This window comes from Dasypus novemcinctus, chromosome 2, assembly GCF_030445035.2.
Source record: "Dasypus novemcinctus isolate mDasNov1 chromosome 2, mDasNov1.1.hap2, whole genome shotgun sequence".
NCBI classification, from domain to species: Eukaryota; Metazoa; Chordata; class Mammalia; order Cingulata; family Dasypodidae; genus Dasypus; species Dasypus novemcinctus.
In genome coordinates this window covers 127,529,906-127,538,043 of record NC_080674.1, presented here as the reverse complement: position 1 = coordinate 127,538,043, position 8,138 = coordinate 127,529,906, and the positions used below count along the sequence as shown (strand labels likewise).

The 8,138-nt window shown below is 37.4% G+C and overlaps 1 non-coding gene across 1 annotated transcript; it reads right to left on the bottom strand.

Annotated features, from left to right (window-relative positions):
• Positions 1 to 6,264: 6,264 nt before the first annotated feature.
• On the bottom strand, positions 6,265 to 6,410 carry LOC111760321 (small nucleolar RNA SNORA12). Its single transcript, XR_002794051.2, has one exon. It is a non-coding gene; the product is annotated as a small nucleolar RNA SNORA12 (small nucleolar RNA).
• Between the last annotated feature and the right edge of the window lie 1,728 nt (positions 6,411 to 8,138).

Genomic DNA, 8,138 nt, shown 5'->3' with positions numbered 1-8,138 from the left:
CTAGGTCTTGTATGGTGACCATCTACATTTTATTATTATTATAACTATTATTCTTTTTCTCTTCTTCAAGCCATACTAAGAAACATGAAGACATGACCCAATCTAACAAACAAACTAAAAATCAGGAGATGCAGAACATGGAAAAACTAATCAGAGATGTCCAAACAAATACCATGAATAAATTTAATGAACTGAAGGGAGAGATTAAGGATGTTTAGAAGACAGTGGGATAATATACTGAAGAAATTGTAAACATACATAAGAAGATAATGGAGATGATGGAGATGAATGGTACAATGTAAGAAATCAAAAATACACTGTGTAGCAGTTTGATATGGTTATGAATTCCAAAAATAGATAATGGATTATTTTTGTAATCTGGTCTATACCTGGGCATGATTAAGTTATGATTAGGGCTTTGATTGGGTCACATCATTAGGGTTTTGAGTCCTCACCCCTTGGTGGGTGGGGACTCACACATAAAAGACATGGCAAAAGACAGAGTTGGAGGGGTTTTTGATGTTGGAGTTTGATGCTGAAGCCTTAAACTGGAGCGCCAGGAAGCAAGCTCACATAAGAAAGAGAAGCAAGCCCCAGGAAAAGAGGAACACTGAGCCCAGAAAGAAGCAAGCCCTGGGAAGACAGAAGTCCTGAAACCAGAGAGAAGCAAGACACTGGAAATCAAGCTCCCAGAAGGAAGTGCCCCATTGGGGGACTTAACTAAACTTGGAAATTGTAAATCAGGATTGTAGATGCAGTTATCTCGGAACGACTTGTGGAAAGTCTTACTGTCTGATGGCTTGGACCCCTGCTTCTTGCATGCTAAACAACAAGGTTTTTGAGAGAACTGTATGAACAAAACCACTGTCAGCTTGGACTAAAAGGGGCATGGAAAGGAGAGATTGAAGGAGAAACAGTTGTAAGAGGAATACCATGGAAACTGAGATCTGGAATTAAGACATTACCTTGGGGCAAGAGAGAAACCCCACTCATGTGTACAGAGAGTGAGTTTGCCCCAACAGTTGAAGAGGTGGATGTCCCCACCCAATGTTCTTAGAGAGTTTTGCTGCCTCATTTTACAGAGAGATTGGAGCACATTTCCCAAGGATTATGGTGATTAAGCTCAGCACCCCACAGGTCTAAGGGGTGGACCTGTCTCCTGTAGATTAGGGAAGGCCAAGTGGTCAACCAGTTCTCTGAGAAGGTGGAGCTTGTATGCCAAAGGTTAGGGGAAACCAGGTGGTCAACTCATTGCTCTGAGTGGGTTGAGCCTGTTTGCCAAAGGTTAGGGGGAATTTTGTCTTCACATCACTATACTAGGGGTGTTAAGACTCTAACCCAAAGATTGGGTAAGGTGTGGCAATCACCCCAACACTCTTGGAGGGTGAGGTCTGAAGATTGGTTGACACCCAGACGCCTCATGAGGGTGGAACCAAGAAAATAGTCATTGGGCAAGCATGTGGAAAGGGCGGGTTCCCATAAGGCACCAAGGAGAAGAAACCATCATCTTAAGAATGGCTCTCAGACTGAAATTGAGTGGAGGATGCCTTGCAGGTTTACTGAACTATAGAGGACCCATGAGTCATGTTTCCTTCCCAATTTCTCCTTACTGTAATGAAAATGTTTATCCTTTGTCTGTCCTTCTGTGTATTGGAAACAGATAAATTGTTTTGTAAGTTTCAGAGGTCTATAGCAAACAGGACTTTGCCCCAAGACAAACTGTATTTCTTTCAATTGATTGTGATATGATTTAGTACTTGCATTGTTACTGATTTAAGGTTTTTTCAAATATTGTAATGTCTTTTTGGAATTCAGAGGGTGGAGTATGTAGCAGTTTGATATAGTTATGAATTCCAAAAATAGATATTGGATTATGTTTGTAATCTTGTCTGTACCTGGTCATGACTGAGTTATGATTAGGGCTTTGATTGGGCCATGTCTTTAGGGCATTGAGTCCCCACCTCTTGGTGGGTGGGAACTCACAGATAAAAGGCATGGCTAAGGACAGAGTTGGAGGGGTTTTTGATGTTGGGGTTTGATGTTGAAGCCTTAAACTGGAATCCCAGAAAATAAGCTCACAGAGGAAAGAGCAGCAAGCCCCAGGAAGAGAGGAACCCTGAGCCCAGAGAGAAGCAAGACCCTGGAAGGGAGGAACCCAGGAAGCCTGAACCCTCACAACCATCAGCAGCTATCTTGCTCCAACAGGTGGAAATAGACTTTGGTGAGGGAAGTAACTTATGTTTTCTGGTCTGGTATGTGTAAGCTCCTACCCCAAATAAATACCCTTTATAAAACCAACCAATTTCTGGTATTTTGCATCAGTATCCCTTTGGCTGACTAATGTACACTGGAAGAATATAACAGCAGATTTGAACAGGCAGAGGTAAGAATCAGTAATGTGGAAGACAGTACAACAGAAATCAGACAGATAGTAGAACAATAGGTAAAAGGAAAGAAAAAAGTCAAGCAGGGATTTAGAGATTTGAATGACACAAAACACGCAAACATATGCATTATAGGCATCCCAGGGAGGAAAGAGAAGGGAAAGGGGGTAGGAAGAGTGTTGGAGGAAGTAATGGCTGAAAGTTTCCCAAATATTATTGAGGGACATGGATGTACATATCCAGGAAGTACAGCATACCCCAAATAGTATAAATCCTAACAGGACTACCCTAAGATATATACTTGTCAAATTGTCTAATGCTCAGAACAAAAAGAAAGAATATGGAAAGCAGTAAGAGAAAAGAGATCCATCACATACGAGGGATGCTCAATAAGATTAAATGCGTATTTGTGACCTGAAACCATGTAAGCAAGAAGGTGGTGGTATAACATAGTTAAGGTGTTAAAAGAAAGGAAATTCCAGCCAAGAATTCTCTATTAAGCAAAACTAGCATTCAAATTGGAGTTCAAAATATTCATAGAAAAACAGAAATTAAGAGAGTTTGTCAATAGGAAACCTGCCCTTTAAGAAATACTAAAGGGAATTCTGCAAGTTGAAAGGGAAAAAACAGGAGAGAGTTGGAGGTGAGTGTGAGAATAACTGAAAAGATTTTTAAAAAGAAATAAAAGAACATATGACATACATAAACGTAAAGAAAATATGGCTAATGTAAGTAATTCCTTGACAATAACACTCAATATTAATGGATTAAACTCTCCAATCAAAAGGCACAGATTGGCAGAATAGATAAGGAAATATGATCCATCTATATGCTGTCAACAAGAAACTCACCAGGGACACTAGGATGCAGAAAATAAATGGTTAGAAAACAATTTTACATACAAACAGTAACCAAAAATGGGTGGGAGTAGCTATATTAATATCAAACAAAATGAACTTTAAATGAAAAACAATTATAAGAGACAAAGACAGACATTATATATTAATAAAGGAGGTAACCAAGAGAAAAGAACAATAATAAACCATTATACACATAACCAGGGAACTTTAAAATACGTGAGGCAAACATTGAAAATAGTAAGTGGAGAAATAGATACCTGTACAATTATAGTGGGGGATTTTAATACATCATTATCACCATTAGACAGAACATCTTGACAGAAAATGAACAAAGAAACAAAGACCTTGAAGAATACATTTGAAGAATATATTTGGATCTAATAGACATATACAGAGCATTACACCCAAATACAGTGGGATATACATTCTTCTTGAGTGTACATGGATCATTTTCCAGGATAGACCACATGCCAGGCCACAGAACAACTCTCAATGAATTTAGAAATTCAAATACAAAATAATTTCTCTGACCACAATTGAATGAAGCTGGAAATCAATAAGGGGCAGAGAACCAGGTTAGGTACAAAGATATGGAAATTGAACAACAAAGATATGGCAATTAGGCAATCAGCAGATCAAGGAGGAAATTGCAAAAGAAACCAGTAACTACCTTGAAATGAATGAAAATAACACAATGTATCAAAACTTATGGGATACAGCAAAAGCAGTACTGAAAGGGAAATTCATAGCCACAAATGTCAGTATTACAAAAGAAGAAAGAGCTAAAATCAAAGACTTATCTGCACACCTAGGGGATTTAGAAGGAGAACAGCAAACTAACTCCAAAGAAAGTAGAAAGAAGGAATAACAAAGTTTAGAGCAGAGCTAAATGAAATAGAAAATAAGAAAACCCTAGAAAAAATAAACAAAACTGAAACCTGGTTATTTGAGAAGATTAATAAAATTTACCAAGTCTTAGCTAGGCTAACAAAGAAAAAATGAGAGGATGCAAATACATAAAATAAGAAATGAGGAAGGAGATATCACCACTGATCCTACAGAAATTAAGAGTATGGTAAAAGGGTACTTTGAAAAATTATGTCAACAAGATGGATAATTTAGAGGAATGGACAAATTCCTAAAAAACACAAGCAGCTTACATTGAAAAAAGAAGAAACTGATGAATTTAACAGACCAATTACAAGAAATAAGATTGAATTTAGTTATCATAAATCTCCCAACTAAGAAGAGTCCAGGAACAGATGCTTCACAGGTGAATTCTATCAAACATTCCAGAAATAACTCACACCAATCCTGCTTAAACACTTTCAAAAAATAGAAGTGGAGAGAACATTGTCCAATTCATTCTATGATGACAACATCATCCTACTATCAAAGCCAAATAAAGACACCATGAGAATGGAAATGGAAAACTATTGCCCAATCTCTTTAATGAACCTATACTAAAATCCTCAACAAAGCACTTGCTAAACTTATGCAACAATACATCAAGCAAATGATACACCATGACCAAATAGGTTTCATCCCTAGTATGCAAGGATAGTTCAACAAAACAAAATAAATCAATGTAATGCACCACATAAATAGATCAAAAGAAAAAAATCACATGATCATTTCTATAGATGCAGAAAAAGCATTTGACAAAATACAGCACCCTTTCCTGATAAAAATGTTTCAGAGGATAGGAATAGAAGGAAATTTCCTCAAGATGATAAAGGATATATATGAAAAACCCACAGCTAACATCATATTCAATGGTGAAATCATGAAAGTTTCCCTTTAACATCTGGAACAAGGCAAGGATGCCTACTGTCACCATGCTTATTTATATTGTATTAGAAGTACTTGCTTGAGCACTTAGGCAAGAAAAAGCTATAAAAGGCATCCAAACTAGAAAGGAAGAAGAAATATTTCACTATTTTCAGATGACATGATCCTATACCTTGAAAGTCTGAGAAATCTACAACAAAGTTCTAGGGCTTATAAATGAGTTCAGTAAAATTGCAGGATATATGCTCAATGTGCAAATATCAGTAGCATATCTGTTCACCTATAATGAATAATCTGAGGAGGAAATCAAGAAAGAAGTTCCATTTGCAATAGCAACTAAAAGCATCAAATACCTAGGTATAAATTTTTCTTTTTATATTTTTCATGGAAAAGTTTTTGGATTTTGATGGTTTAAATGTTTTTGAAAATGTTGTTAAACACAAGCTATATTTGGAACCAGGAAACCAACATGCTTTTAATAAAAGATTTTCATGAATGTGACTTTTTAAAAAATATATTCAATCCTAGGCCTCTTGCTGCAGATAGGTTCCATGGGAATGTTTGAAAAAGAGGCTGGGAAAAAGTTCCCATGGGATCTGCAGTTTCTTTAAAACAGGCAGTTTCTTTAAAACAGGCTTTGGCTACTACCTGTGAATTTCAGGAAGTGTCTTTTCCTTTGGTTAGGTATCCAGAGTAAAGTCAAAGGGCTCCAAGTCTTTCCGGAGGCAGTGAGCTAGGGTCTCTTCCTCTTCCTTGCTGATCTGACACTGCTTCTGGTCAGACTAGTCAGGAATATTAAGGATATCTTCACTGGCCAGGACCTCCCTTCCAAACTGTAAAGGAAAATTCTTTTTAATTCTGTGGAAAAGCTTCTCTCCTATGTCAAGTTCAACATAAAAATATGCTGTTCCTGGCTGTGCAATCTGTTTGATATCAGAGTGCCCTGGGATTTCCAACAGCTCTAACTGTTGCTCCTGTGCCTGGGTAATGAAGGCATCTTTTATGTCATCAGTGATGTGCAGCTGAGTGGCACAGGAATAACCTGGGAGGGGTGGGGGTAGTGAGGGAATCTTTGTATAGGTCCCATAGAGGATGTACCTGTACAGTTCCCAAAAAGTAGCAAAGCCATCATAGGGGTAGAGAAATACCCCTCAGCATAGATTCTCCTCAAGTCAGAGAGGCCTATGCCAGCCTGTCTGTAAGGACTTAAACTTATAATATAGCCTGCTACATATGGGAACCAAACTGGTATGTGAAAGGCTAGCAAAAAATCTCTTTTTCATCAAGCCTTTGCCAGCTCCTCTATATTATATGTGGCAGAATCAGGCCCATTTGAAAACTTAATGAATGCACCAGAAAGAAAACCACCACAACTAGGCATAAATTTAATGAAAAATGTAAACAACTTGTATGCAGAAAACTACCCAACACTGTTAAAGAAAATCAAAGAAGATCTACATAAAAGGAAAAATATTCCCTGTATGGATAGGAAGACTAAAACTCATTAAGATATCTATCCTACCCAAACAGATTTACAGATTTAACACAATCCAAATAAAAATGACCATAACACTTTTCGCTGAATTGTCAAAGCTAAATATGAAATTTATTTGGAAGAGCAAAGGGCCCCGAATAGCTAAAGACATACTGAAAAATAAAAATAAAATTGGAGGAATCATACTACCTGACTTTAAAACACACTACAAAGCTATTGTGGTCAAAACTGCATAGTATTTGCACAAGGATGACATATTAACCCATGCAACCGAATTGAGAGTTCTGATATAGATCCTTGCATATACAGTCAACTGATATTCAGCAAGGCCGCCAAGCCCACTCAACTGGGAAAGATTGGTCTCTTTAATAGATGGTGATTGAAGAACTGGATATCTATATCCAAAAGACTGAGAGAGGACCACCATCTCACACAATTACAAAAATCAACTAAAGAAGGATCAAAGATCTGAATATAAAAGTGAAGACCATAAAGATCTTGGAAGATAATGTAGGGAAGAATCTACAAAATCTTGTATTACAAAGTGGTTTCATGAACTTTCCACCCAATGCATGAGCAAAAAAAGAAAAATAGATAAATGGGACCTCCTCAAAATTAAACCTTTTGCACCTCAAAGGAGTTTGTCAAGAAAGTGAAAAGGCAGGCCACTCAATGGGAGAAAATATTTGGTAACCATATTTCTGATAGGGACCTAATAGCCTGCATATTTAAAGAAATTCTACACCTTGAAAATAAAAAGATGACTCATTTTAAAAATGGGCAAATGATATAAATTGACACTTCTCCAGTGAAGAAATACAAATGGACAAATGGCTAAAATGCACATGAAAAGATGCTCACCATCACTAGCTATTAGGGAAATGCAAATAAAACCTATGATGATATATCATCTTATACCCATTAGACAGGCAGCTATTAAAAAAACAAAGGACTACAACCTATGGCGTGACAGTGAAGGAGTGTGAACACTTATCCACTGCTAGAGGGAATGCAGAGTGTGCAAGCATTTTGAAAGACAGTCTGGTTGTTCCTCAGGAAGCTAACTATAGTCCCGTATTGCCATATGATTCAGCAATCTTACTACTGAGTATATACCCAGAAAAATCGAAAGCTGGGACATGAACAGACATATGCACACCAATATTCATAGTGGTATTATTCACTATTGCCAAAAACTGGAAACAAACTAAATGCCCATCAACAAATGAATGTATAAGCAAGCTGTGGTATATACATACAATGGATTATTACTCAATTGTAAGAAGGAATGCAGTATTAACATATGGAATAACATGGATGAACCTTGAAGACCTTACGTTGAGTGAAGCAAGCCAGGCACTGAAGAACAAATATTACATATCCTTACTGATATGAATTAAGCAAATTGAGCAGACTCACAGAGCTATAGTCTGAAAGTTAGGTTTAGAGGAGACAAAAAGGACGTAGAGGGTTGTGAGCCAATGCCCATATGGGCAAAATACATGATAAGATGGAAAGGTGTAGGTGTGCACTGGATGGCCATGACAGTGGTGCAGTGGTGCAGTGTGTTGGGTAGTGCTAGTCTGTGAGGGGGTTATGGTGGGATGG